A 14551-nucleotide genomic window follows, 5' to 3' on the forward strand; every position below is an offset into this window, starting at 1 on the left:
GAACAAATATCACTTCAGAAAAATAAATAATCAGATAATTAGCGCATTGCAGCTTTTAATTTTATTTTAAAGAGTACTTAAATTGACCTTTAATTATTTGAAAAGACTTTTTTTTCCCCTAAATTAGCAATAATAACAAAGATCCTAATAAAAAGAAGCAAATGATCCTATCAGAATGGGCAAGTAAACTCCAGTAAATAGAGCATATGTAGTGGGTTAAAATGTTAATGTAAAAAATAATTTCATAGAGATGGATGTCTTATAGAGTTATGCATTATAATTTATTGATTCTGCTCCTGGGTAACCTGACTATAGAAATGCTTGGACCTTCCCTTGCAATTCTACATTGAAGTCTGCTAGACTTCCGTTGCCCAAATAAATCTTATCCTGATCCCTTCTGATCAGCCTACTGTGGCATAATCCACATTTCTATATGAATCAGCTTATCTCTTCTGGATTCAGTAATATTTATCACACAAATTTGTTGCACCATTCATATTATAAACATTATGTTGAGGTTGGAGATAAAATGGAAAAAAAAAGAACTAGATAAGACTCTTCTTGGAATATAGAGTCTAATGGAAAATGGAAATAGGTATTTAATTAAACAAAGTTATGATTTAAAAAAAACCATAGCTGCTCTGAAGAAAAGGGATATGACTCTATAATAGAATAACAATGGATTTGTTGGAGTTAGGTATGGTCATTTATTAAATTTTACATTGGAGAAAGTTAGTTAAAATGTTTTCTTATGTGAACTACAAAATAAAAATATGATGAAATAAGCTAGATTAATGAAGTAATAAAAAGAAATGTTTTTGTATACAAACTGACAGTATGCTCCTTTGACAATATTTTGTTAACCCATATGACCCTGAATACCTATGTCCTTTGGTTTGTGTAGCTGCACTACATAGAAACCGAAGAGGTATTTTTTTTTTTCCTCCTGCTGTCAGCCTGAAAGAATTTCAGAGAAGTGGCTGATTTTCAGTCCTGTCATGACTGACATACCGCACTTCGGATCATGAATTGTCACAGACTAAAATGCTCATGTGGGTCACAAAGAATTAAAAATGGGATGTAACAGAAGCAATTAGACTAAAGAATGCTTTATATCTTAGATCTTGGAAGAGTGTAATAGTTAACTAGGAGTCTTCATGAAGGGTCTATACTTAGATTAATGTTGTTGAGAAATTATTTACCAGAGACATACAGGTAAATGTGATGTTCACTTACAGGTCCCCTTGAACTGTTAGATGTGCACCACCTATGTTGCAAGATGTCTATGGGTTTTCACGTTGATGCTGGAATATCAAGTGTTGATGACCACTTTGTGTGGTATTGGGAATTATAGCCCTGAGCAAGCCAGGTCTTGAAAAACGACCTGTAAGTCTTGACCAGAAAGCTGGGAATGCTGGGAGACAGTCATGATCTGATGCTAACACTGAGGGTTCCTGAGGGAAATCTGGCCTAAAGGATGCATTGTATCTACTGAAGCTTGCTCTGCTTTACACTGACCTGATAAGGAAAAACCAGGTATTTGACTTCACATCAGGGATAAAATTCTTGAGCCCCAGAGCCATGCCTTAACGACCATCTGGCATCAGCATGTCTGACAGGCCCTGATCTAAGACAGATCTCTATGTTTCTTCAATTATTATCTATAGCCTTTTGATATGGATTGACAAGCTTTGCATGCATGCTATATAGCCCCGCACATATCATGCTCAATAAAAAGCCACTTCAGAGAAGGGCTTGGGGAATTTTCCACTAGAGGAAATCACCACCCCTTTCTCCTGGCAGACCAAGTGTGTCTGGAACAACTCATTTATTCATCTGCAACAGCCAGGATGATAGTGAGATGGGGACTCCCACGATCAAGGAAATTGCAAATTTAGGGGACAAAATGTACAAATAGAAATTCCAATTTCACTCAATAAAAAGTTATTATTTTTCTAAGCAGCAACTTTAACTCTGTGCTCTGTTATTAACTAATGATTTAAAAAGGCCTCAGTCTCTTATTATTGAGGTACTATAGGAAACATGGTCCTTAATTATTCAGCAGTGCTAGGGGCAACCTCCAATATTAAGATAAAAATAAACTTCTATCAGTTGCAAGACTGAATCTAGCAGAATGGGGAACAAATCATACCTTTATTTTTGTGTTGCAAAATATACATAGGAAATGATCGGAAAAAAAGACTATTAAGACCAGAGCCTTGTTTCACAGTGACTTTTCATGTAATGACAACTTATACTTTGATGTATCATATGCATTTCACAAAGTTTTAAAAGTGAGATTGTCACTGAGAACTTCATCCTTTCACTCATTCTGTCTTAAGGGGATTTACAAATATCAATTGATTTAAATAGAAATCAATGTAAATAGGAATTAATGTAATAAATTAATATAATAATTAATAAGTAGATGTTGCCTCCAAAATCGCAAAGATAGAAAAATTGCCTGTCCTATGCTGTCCATCTTCATAAATAAGTCAAATTATTAAAGTATTAAAGGCATAATATATTATACAATTTCTGAAAATAAAGATTGACTTTGTTGTCACTTGATTGTGTACAATTTGATTTCTTCTTAAGCTTCAATGTACAGAGATAGTCAACATGGACTTAAATTAAGAGAAACAGCTCTAGTTCTCGGTTAATGGACAACTATGTAGATTTTAGCTAGTGTTGTCAAACAGAAGTCAAATGTGAGCCACAAATAAAAGCTACATATGCAATTTTAAACTTTCTAATCAACATATTTAAAAAGTAAGTAGTAGAGATAGAAAAGATGACAGCAACGTAGGTGGAAGCTGACCCCACTTGCTCATGCACCCAACTGAGACACTTAGTTGATCTTCCAACAAAGTGAATAGCCAACAGAATCTTAGCTGATATGAAGTTCAGAAGCCAAAGTGTGCAGAGGACACTTAAAAACAGGTTGTAAGGTGGTTTTATAGGCAGCCATAGAAAGTCCTTGGGCCTGGTACCAGAAACCATCGATGCTACAGAGGCAACATGAGAGGACAGCCAGGTCAGTGATAGCAACCTAACGGTATATATGCTGTCTATAAGAGACCCACCTCAGAACAAAAGATCTACATAGACTTTTGAAAGTGAGGGGTTGGAAAAAAAATATTCCAAGCAAAGTGTTAGGAAAAAAACAGGGGCGGCAACTTATATCAGACAAAATATATTTCAAAACAAAGGCCATAAGAAGAGACAAAGAAGGTCATTTCATAATCCTAAAGGAAAGAATCCATCAGGTCGATATAACTATTGTAAATATATATGCATCCAACATCAGAGCACCCAAATATATAAGGGAAATCTTGCAGGACTTCAAGAAAGAGATAGACAGCAACACACTCATAGTAGGGGACTTTAACACCCCACTGTGATCAATGGGTAGATCTTCCAAACTAAGAATCTACAAGGCCATTGTGACAGTGAATAACACACCAGATCAAATGGGCTTAACTCATATATACAAAACCTTTTACCCCAAAGAAACAAAATATACATTATTTTCAAATGCACCTGTTCTCCGATATATCCCCTTAGGCAAGGGATATAAAGGAAAGAATATACAAATGGGACTATTTCGAACTAAAAAGCTTCTGCATGGCTAAAGAAAACATCAATAAAATGGAAAGGGAGCCAAAAGCATGGGAAAATATATTTGTCAATGATACCTTAGACAAGGGTTTGATCTCCAAAATATCTAAAGAACTCACATGAGTCCATACCAGGATGACAGGCAATACAATTACTTCTCCAGGGAGGCCAAAAACAGGGCCCAGAGACATATTAAAGGATGCTCAGCATCACTAGACATTAGAGAAATGCAAATTAAAACCACAATGAGATATCACTTTACACTGGTTTGAATGGCCATCATTAATAAATCAACAAAAAACTAATGTTGGCAAGGTTGTGGGAAAAGGGAACCCTGTTGGTGGAAATGCAGACTGGTACAGCCACTCTTGAAAACAATATGGAGTTTCCTCTAAATTAAAGATTGAACTACCTCTTGATCCAGTGATATCACTGCTGGGAATATGCCCTAAAAATCCTGAATCATCAATTCAAAAGAACCTATGCACTCCAATGTTCATTGCATTATTTACAATTTCATGTGTTGGAGACAGCCTATGTGCTCATCAGTTTAATGAGTGGATCAAGAAACTGCGGTACATTTACACAATGGAATACTATGCAGGTGAAAGAAAGAGGGAACTCCTACTCTTCACAACAGCATGTATGGAACTAGAGAGCATTATGCTAAGTGAAATAAGCCAGGCAGTGAAAGTCATGTGAACTCACCTTAAGTGGAATCTAATCAAGAACACAAAGTGAGAAAAATAGGACCAGGGACTTCAAAATGAGAACAAACTGACAGTTACTAGATGCGGGGGGTAACTGGGGAAAGAAGGAGAAGGGGCAAGCATGGACATGAATATTGGGGGTGATTGAGTTGGCAGTGGGGGGACAAGGTAGGGGTGAGCAATGGGAAAAAAGTCGGTACAACTGTACCTGAACAACAATAAAATAAATAAATAAATAAATAAGTTGTGATAGGTAAAATTAAATTCAATAAAATATTTTATTTAACTCTGTAATATTTAACATGTAATCAATATAAAATTATTAAGGAGATAGTAAATATTTTTATCAAAATTCATTTTTTGTTCACTGCGTAAAAATTCATTGTGTATTTTACACTCAACAATAAGACCAGCAACACTGAAAGGAAAAGAAACCAACAGAGACAAGAGGGAAGGAGGGAGGGGGGCGGGGAAAAGGAAGGGAAGGGGAAAGTTAAGGAACATATAGCAAGGACTCATGGACAAAACCAAAGGGGAAGAGCTGAGGGAGGAAAGGAGGGAGGGGGCAAGGGAAAGTGGGTGGGGGGAGGCAGAGACAAATGTATTTGAAAAAAGAAATTAAAATAAATTTTAAAAAAACAAAAAAAAAAAAACAAAAGCTTTTTGTGAGAAAACAATAAAGCGGACATAGAAATTGATTGAAAAATTCCAGACTGTTACTTTGAAGCTACATTTGCAAGATAATTAAAAATTGCTTCATTTTCAAAAACAAAACAAAACAAAACAAAACAAAAAAAACAGTACACCTTGATTAAGATTAGCAACAATTTCAGGAAAGATCTCCAAGATGGTGGTCTATGTAAACATGGCTGCCTCCTTGAAGAGCCACATCAATATTACAACTAAAATATAGAACAACTATCACTCAGAACCAGCAGAAGCTGAGTTAAGTAGATATCCTGCAATCATGGAATTAAAGAAGAAACCACATTCATCCTGACTGGTAGGAGGGGAGACGACGTGGAGATGTGAAACAGGCTGGCTTTACACCCACATGTGGCAGATAAGAATTGGGAGGGATATCTAGGGAACGATGGGTCCCTGCCCCTCACTAGGCCCCCCAGCCCAGGTTTCCAGTGCCAGGAAGCTTAAGACTTTATGGATTCTGGCTGTGAAAACTAGTGGAGATTGAACTGGTGGAAGAAACTATTGGATTCCAAGGAAATTCCATTTAAGTAGCCTGCACACAAACTTATCAGACTCCTGCTGAACTCCAGCACCTGGACAACATATCGAAATGCATCAGTGACATATGGGGAGGAACTGAAGTGTCTGGCATTAGGACAAAAGTTAGAGGACAGCTTTCTTTAAGACAGAACTTCTGGCAGAGGCCATTGTTCCTCTTCTGAGCAATCCCCCTGACAGAGCCACAGAGTGCAGTGGGCATCATATCTGAGACTCCATCAACCTGGCTCAAACTGTTTGCCTCTTCCTGGTGATTCCCTGAGCCTCCAGCCCGTTTAAATAATGAGTGCACCAAAACAATTAACATTGAGTTTTCTGTACAAATGACTTGTCATCACACATGCTTCTGATCTTCCTAAATACTCTCAAACAAATAGCAACTGGCCCTAGTGAGCCCCCACAACTTGCTAAGTGACCTCAAGCCCAGTACTAGCATCAGCTGGCCTTGGCTCACAGCCTGGCCTCGCTAGAGCACCTCCAAACCCAGCGCAAGATGCAGACAGCTGCAGATTGTGTATGTATATATATGTGTGTATACACACAAACGTGTCACTTTTTCTTTATATATAAATATATATATAAATACAAGTGTATGTATATTTTATATATATCACATTTTTTTTATCCATTCATCTTTCAGAGGACACAGGTTGTTGCCATGTCTCAGCTAATTTAAATATACTACAATAAACATGGGGAAGAAGATATATTCCCTAAATGGTCATTTTATTTACTTGAGTATATGTCTAGAAGTGGAACTGTTGAATCATACGTTAGTTCTAGTTTTAATTTTTTAAGGAACATCCATAATGTTTTTCATAGTGGCTATACCAATTTAAATTCCCACCAACAATACACAAGGATTCCCTTCTCTATACATCCTTTCTGAACTTATTTTTTGATGTTTGTTTTTGTTTGTGTTTTTTACAATGATTTTAATAGATGTAAATATATCATTTTGATTGATTTGTATTTCTCTAATTAGTGATGTAGAATAGCTTTCGATGTACTTCCTGACCGTTATATGTTTTCTTTGGAAAAATGACTATTTATACTCTCTGCCCATTTATTAATCATAGTATTTTTATTTTTATTTTTTGCTATCAGGTTAGATGAGTTCTTTTTGTACTTTTTACTTTAACTAATTTGTAGAAGTAGGATTTGCAAAATTTTCATTTTTCTTTTTTGATGGTTTCCTTTACATTGCAAAAGGTCTTTAGTTTGATGTAGTCCTGCTTGTTTCTTTTTGCTTTTGTTGTTTTCAGTGTCAAATTTTAATAGTATTTACAAGACTAATGTTAAGGATCTTACCTTCTGTGCCTTCTTCTAAGAGTTTATAGTTTCCAATATTATATTTGGGTCTTTAATCCATTTTGAGTTGATTTTTGTGTATGGTGTAAAATAAGGGGTTCAATGTCATTTTTTTGCATGAGGCTATCTGGTTTTTCAGCAGAATTTATTGAAGAAACTATTCTCTCCCCCTTTTATATATTTGGCTCATTTGTAATAAGATAATTAATTGTGCATGTGTGAGATTTTTCTGGGTTTTCTCTTCTGTTTCATTGAGTTATATGTCTTTTATGTCAGTGCCACACTGTTTTTATTATTATAACTTTGTAATGTATTTTGTATCAGGAATGTGATGCCTCGAGTATGTTGTATTTCAAGATTTCTTTGGCTATTTGGGATCTTTTATGGTTCCATACAAATTTTAGAATCACTTCATTTTTGTAAAAAAAAAAACAAACAAAAAAAAAACACAAAAAACACCTGCCATTGGGATTTTTACAGATTGCACTGAATCTATAGATTCCTTGGGTGGTGTAACTTTTAACAGTATTAATTATTTCACTCTGTGATCATAGAATATATTTTCATTAATTTATATTCTTCAATTTTTTTCATTAGTGTATTATAATTTTCATTGTAAGGATCCTCCACCCCTATTAAATCTCTTTTTAAACATTTTATTAGTTTTGCAACTCTAAGACATTTTTCTCAATTGCTTTCTCTGATATTTTGTTGTAAGTTTAGAGACACACCTGATTTTTACATACAGACTTTATTTCCATCAACTTTACTGAATTCATAAATTAGTGCTAACTGATGTTTGGTGGACTCTTCTGGGTTTTTGATATAAAATATATATCATCAGCAAGTAGAGAAAAATTTATTTCTTCCTTTGTGATTTAAATGTCCTCCCACCTTGTTGAATTTCTCTGGTTAGATTTCCAATACTATGTTCGATAAAATGGGTAAGAGTGAGCATACCTCTGCTATTCTTTCTTAAAGGACAAACTTTCAGCTTTTTATCTTTATGTATAAAATTTGCTCTGAGCTTTTCATATGTATTCATTATTATGCTGAAATTTATTCCCTCTATACATACTTTGTTGAATTTTAATATTAAGGGATGTTTAATCTGTCAAATGATTTTCTGCAACTCTTGAAATGCTAACATAATTTGTATTCTTTATTTTATAATATAGTATATAACATTGATGGATTTACAAATGCTGAACCATCCTGAGATCATTGTGTAAGTCCTACTTGATCATAGTGTATGATTTTTTTAATACTTTGTTAAATTTAGTTTCCTAATATTTGGTTGAGGATTTTTTGCATGAATTTTAATTAGGGATATTGACTTTTAATTTTATTTTATTGTGGTTTTATTTTGTCTTCATCTGATTTTAGTATCAGGGAAATTATGGCCTTGTGAAAGGAATTCGGAATTGTTCCCTCTTCTTTTTTATTTTTTTTTCTTTGAAGAGTATTGATATTCATGTATACTTAAATGTTTTGTAAAGTTTACCAGTGAAGCCATCTGGTCTTACATTTTTCTTTGTTAGAAGATGGTTGCTTACTGATTCAATCTCCTTAAAAGTTTTTGGTTTGTTTTAGAATGAGTCTGTGCATATATTCTTTTTCCTCATTATTTATTTTTGTTAAATATATAGTTTACAAGCTTATCCATTTTTTAGGTTCCTATATGATTGCTCATAGTTGCTTCTTATGATATTTTTTGTGTTCATGTTGTATAAATTTTAGTGCCTCTTCTTTCATTTATAATTTTACTTGAGTGCACTTCTTTTTTATTGGTAATTCTCACTATTTGTCTATTAATTTATATTTGCAAAAAAAATCAACCTTTCTCCTGTCTTCTTAGTCTATTTTTAAGCATCAGAGAGAATTTCCTTTTCTCCCTATTATACAGGTAACAGAAGCTGCAGCAGAAATAGGGGCAAAACATTTGAAGGTTCTACATGCTGTACAGATCCTAGTGGTAGAGCATTTTAGAGACACTGCGATGGTGGAGAGGGTGCTTCTCTGCTGCAAATAGCCATGTTACTTAGTCAACATGGCAGTTTGAGCCATGGCACATGTGGGTTGTTGAACCATATTTCTTCTTTTTCTTTTTTTTTTTTAGAAGTGGTGATGATAATTAGGATGTTCTTAGGTCCATAAAATGGGGTGTGGGTCATCGGTGAGTTGGACAAAGGGAGGAAAAAATCAGATGCTGGTAGTATTTGTGATAGGAAATACAATGGAACAACAACAGGAGATATCAGGATTGGGAAGTATTAAATTAGTATTTTTGATTGCAAATATTAGGACTTTCTGCCTCTGAATATACAGATGCAACAGCCTTTTATAGATGCAAATTATAAAGATGAACATCCTCAATTCTTGGCTTACTTTTTCAAATGGGAAAAATAACTAAATATATTGTTTCCAGTGTAGTTTAACAATCAGTGCTGATTTTCTTATAATGAACAGATGTTTCAGAGCAGTGGCCTACCAAGTGACTGTTAAAAAGCCTTTTCTGGCCTTGACTGGCATGGCTCAGTTAGTTGAACATCATACTGCAAAGGGAATGTTCACTGGGTCGATTCCCATTCAGGACACATGCCCGGGTTGCGGGCCCAGTCCCCAGCTGGAACACATGTGAGAGGCAGCCAGTCGATGTCTCTCTCACACATCAATGTTTCTCTCCCTCTCTTTCTCCCTCCCTTTCCCCTCTCTAAAAAAAAATAAATAAAACCTTATTAAAAATTAATTTTAAAAAAACCTATTCTGCATCTTTAGAATTTATATTCAGATTTGGCTATTCATGACTATATAAGTTCCACATTGTATATAGAACTGCTTTAACTTTAAAGGCTTATATAAGTATTTTATAATACATGTAATTTTTATAGTGGTAAAATATACACAACAATATTTAAAATTTTAACCATTTTTAAGTGTATATAATTCAGTGGCATTAAAAACATCCACTGTATAACCATCAACATTATTTACACCCAAAATTTTTCTATCATCCTCAACATAAACTTTGTACTCATTAAAAAATAATTCCCCATTTTGTGCCCCCCACCCCCCAATTTCTGGTAACTTCTGTTCTACTTTCTGACTCTATAAATGTGAACATTCTAGGTGCCTGATATAAGTGGAATCCATACCATATTGGTCTTTTGGTGTCTTGTTTATTTCACTTACCATATTTTCAAGGTGCATACATGTAGCATACATCAAAAGTGCATTTCTTTTATGGATAAATAATATTCCATTGGGTGTGCATTGGGTAGGATGGAAAATTTTTACAATAGTAAGTTGTTCCTTAGTGAGAGGTTTTACCAGGCAAAGTTCTGTGTACACTGTGAGGAACTGTTGATCAGTGGAGTATATTGGATTTCTGTTCCCTTTCTGTATGTTGGGACCAAAGTCCTAAGAGTATTCTACTTCGTTTTCTCTGCCATTTGTGAAGCATACCATTCAGAGTCATGACCACACCTACTCACAAGGTACTCCTGCATGGAGATGTTCAGAGCTTAATTGGCATCATTACTATTTTGGCCTTCTTGAAGGATAATTTTTGCACTGACTCCAGTCTCACATTTGTCCTTTGTGATTCATTAGGATAAAGAACAAAGGCACTGTGCCAGGTGGAGAATGAAAGTTCTCCAAAACCCCAAATAGGCTACACAAAAGCTTCAACCTTATTAATCATTTCTTCTAGGATAATGAACATCTTACCTGACCAAAAGACTTCAAAAACTTTACAGCAGCATCTAGGATCTGAATTTTTTGTGGACTTTTTTCCCATCTTCATCTCAGATGTTCCAGCAAAGTCTGAAGATTATCCAGCAACAGAAGCCTGTCTTTACATGTTAAAATTATGTCATCAATGTTATGGACACACTTTATTGATATGAGGAAGGAGAAAACGGAGATTTTAGGCTGCAGTCCTGTGACATATTGTGGAGCTGTTCAGGTACCCATGGGGTGGCACTTAAAAGTTTTATTGTTGCCCCTCCCACATGAAGGCAAATTGATCTAAGTTATCTGAAATCTATACTTGTTAAGTTTTCCATGAGTCTCTTTAACATGAATAACTTTTGCAGAAACACTTTTGCAGAAATGTCTGAGTGAAACAATAACTTTGTAAATGACAATGGACTTAAAAATAACCATGGTTCAAGATTTGATGAAAGTTTATTATAATTCAGTTGACAAGCAAAATTGCTTATTTCTTCAACATCTATAGAATTATGACTGATAACATTATACCAGGATGAATCAAGTTTTAGAGATTTCATACTAATATTTTCTAAAAAAAAGTTTAACATTACTTATTATTTAACAGTGCTTCTCATATAATTAAATCTATCAAATAAGTCTATTTTTTAAAATGCTGCATCACTTTTATAAGGGGAGAGAACACATCTTTTGAGATTTTCCACAGTCCTCATGGAGAAAATTCCAGTGTTAGTTAAAGGTCAATAAGATTTCGCTTAGAATTTATTCTGGAGAAGCTTATCAAGATATCAAAAGGTTTTAAAATATCTGATTAAATAAGATCCTAGGTCACTGTGAAGCAATATTTATTGCTTAACAAACATGACACAAAATTTATGTTATTTTTTATTTTCACCTTGCCTTATCTATTTTCAACAACCCTGTCTCCTTTATTTATTATTATTGTTCAGTTGTCCCACTTTCTTTTCTGTTTGCTCTCCCCTGCCCCAACCCCCACAGTCAATTCCCACCCTATTGTCCATGCCTATAAGTCCTCTATTCGTGTTCTTTGATTTGTCCCTTCCCCTGCTTTTCCAAATTAACCCCAACCCCTTGCTCCTCTGATCACTGTCATTTTGTTCTTTATTTCTATGTCTCTGGTTCTATTTTGCTCATTTGTTTGCAGTTGTTTTTTTGTTTTTGTTTTTGTTTTTTGGTTGATGTTGTTGTTGATTAGGTTCCACTTATAAGTGAGATCATATGGCATTTGTCTTTTGTTATCTGGCTTATTTCACTTAACATAATGCTCTCCAGTCCCATCCATGCTGTTGGGAAAAGTAGGACTTCCTTCTTTTTTTTCTGCTGTGTAGTATTCCATTGTGTAAATGAACCACAGTTTTTTGATCCATTCATCTATTGATGGGCACTTAGGCTGTTTCCAGCACTTGGCTACCGTAAATAATGCTGCTATGAACATAGAAGTGCATAGGTTCTTTTAAATTGGTGTTTCAGGATTCCTAGGGTATAGTCCCAACAGTGAGAAAGGCAAATACATGAAATTACATAGTTGTAAAAATGTGGAGCACTTTTAATACAGAAGATATAGATTTCTTAAATAATCAAAGACCTGATAAGGCAACATGCAGCACAGGAACTTATTTTGATAAAACACAGACTCTGTTTTTTAGGCAGATTACTAAAAGGTAAAGAAAAACTTTTTTCAATCCCATCCAAAACAGATCAATAATCTAAGAAAACTTTGTCCTTTTAGCAGATTAAAAAAAAATTCAGTTTCAGTTTTACATAAGTACACTATTTTTATTAAAGTTTACTTTTATTTGAGCTAAATATAGAGAGCTTTTTTACATATTAATTTTGTTAATGCCCTCAAGTAGAAAATAATCACATATGCATGACATATATCTACAGACATACATAAACATGCAAACATAGCAAACAGACACTCCTCAGATTTTATTTCATTACTTTAACCCTTGATAAGTGACCTTATGAAGGCTGTAAAGCAGATTTGGGGCAAGAAAACTGCTATAGCAGTCTGTATTTCAAAAGTTTCTTCCTCTTTTTATTCTTCAGTGTCAGACAATCTTGCACATTGTTTTAGTTATCTCTTGAGGTGTTTATATTTAAAAGATGTGATATGATTTACAACTTTAAAGATAAAGGAAGAATGCAGTATTCCTCCTAGGAGTTCTGGGTACATTTTTCTATTATCTGAAGCCTTGGGTAATTACTACTTAAAACCTCCTTTTGTTTTAGAGGTTGGCTTGCATGATGCACTCCATCTGTTTTATTTTCAATCGCATTTCCAAGGATTCTACCTCTTAGTGTCTTAATCAGTCTGTATTACAAGCACTCAGACTTCAATTCATGGCAACTTATACCCTTCTAGCTTTGCAAACCGGCACACCAAAGTTCCCAACTCATTATTCCATTATTTCACCTTGTCTACCAGCCCAGCAGCTAGCAGAGTAATGGGCAACCACTTATCTTTCTCTAATCTCAGTTATTCTTCTAATTTTCAAACTTGAACTTGAGTCTCTAGTTGGGCATCAGTGGCCACCAGGACTGTCGAAAGCAGAGGCCAATCCACTGCAACAGCCATTTGCTTCCCATTTTTGCCACAGTGCACTATGTATTGATACATTGAAGCAGCTAATGTTTATGATGGCATCCACATGTTTATGTGGTAGTTCACAAGCCTCAAACATAGGCGTCACCCTTCCCCACATAGAGGTTGATGGCCAACTTGGGATTTCACCCAAAGATGCCTCTTTTCCAAGGCCCATTTCTTGGCCTCCTGGCTGGCTCACCAACTGTGGGTTTACAAGCTGGCCCTTATATGGAGAGGGCATGTAGACACTGAAAAAAAAAAGCAGATCATTCCAGATTGGTAGGTGACACTTTTAGCAAACAACGGAACTAATTATGAGATTTATCTTGAGTGGCCTCAATATGAATAGATCTCTTTACCTGCCCAGGAGAATATTAAATTTATATAGAGACCTTAACTGAGTTTATCACGTACACCACCCAGATGGTCAGAACATCTTTCCCCCTCAAGTCCATGTCCTTGAAATAGCTTCCACAGTGGTAACAGTGGGAAGAGTGAACATTCCATGCACAAGGCTAGGGTAAGAAGTTTCTGATTACCAGGATCAAGCTCAAGGGACAACTCGAGGCAACATGTTCTTAATTGCTCTCTCCAACAATATTGGTGAACTTAACACAGTGAAATGGAAAATAGGACAATTTATACTTAGTAAGTAATGTAAACTAAGGCAAGACTCAGGCATCAGTGTGATGTGATTTTGAGCAATGAGTGGTCTTTTCAGTCAAGAGCGAAAAATAAAAGGCATACATTACATTAGGCATACAAAGAAAAGCTTAATTTTGAAAGACATCAGATATCAGGATGAGGGCTGTAGATTTTGATGTATAACCATGAAAAAGTCAAATTATATTAAACAATATTGGATTTAGAAATTGAGTGTCCACCACTCAAAGTCAAATAATCTTCCATCACCATACATGTGGCCCCGTTTACCTTTTACTACTTGCCTATCCTCCTTCCCTCTGGTAACTACCATACTGTTGTCTGTGTATTTGAGTTTCAGTTTTATATCCCACATAAAAGTAAAATCACATAGTTCTTATCTTTTTCTGACTGACTTATTATACTTACTATGATATTTTCAAGGTTCATCATGTTCTCGTGAATTATATATATCTCCATATCTTCTTTACCCAATCATCTATAGAAGGACACTTAGGTTGTTTCCATGTCTTGGCCACCATGAATAATGCTGCAGTGAACATAGGGGAGCATATATGTATACATCCTTGTGAATAAGTGTTTTCAAATTTTTGGGAAAGATACCTAGAAGAAGTATTGCTGGCTCACATGGTAACTGTATTCTTAATTTTGTGAGGAA

General features: G+C 35.0%; 1 pseudogene; it reads right to left on the reverse strand.

Moving 5' to 3' along the window:
• The window catches only part of LOC129071642 (putative monooxygenase p33MONOX), a 29788-nt pseudogene extending 15463 nt beyond the window's left edge, over positions 1-14325 (reverse strand).
• Between the last annotated feature and the right edge of the window lie 226 nt (positions 14326-14551).

Source organism: Pteronotus mesoamericanus, unplaced genomic scaffold, assembly GCF_021234165.1.
Source record: "Pteronotus mesoamericanus isolate MK-2021 breed Mesoamerican mustached bat unplaced genomic scaffold, CSHL_Meso_final contig_27, whole genome shotgun sequence".
Lineage (NCBI taxonomy): Eukaryota > Metazoa > Chordata > Mammalia > Chiroptera > Mormoopidae > Pteronotus > Pteronotus mesoamericanus.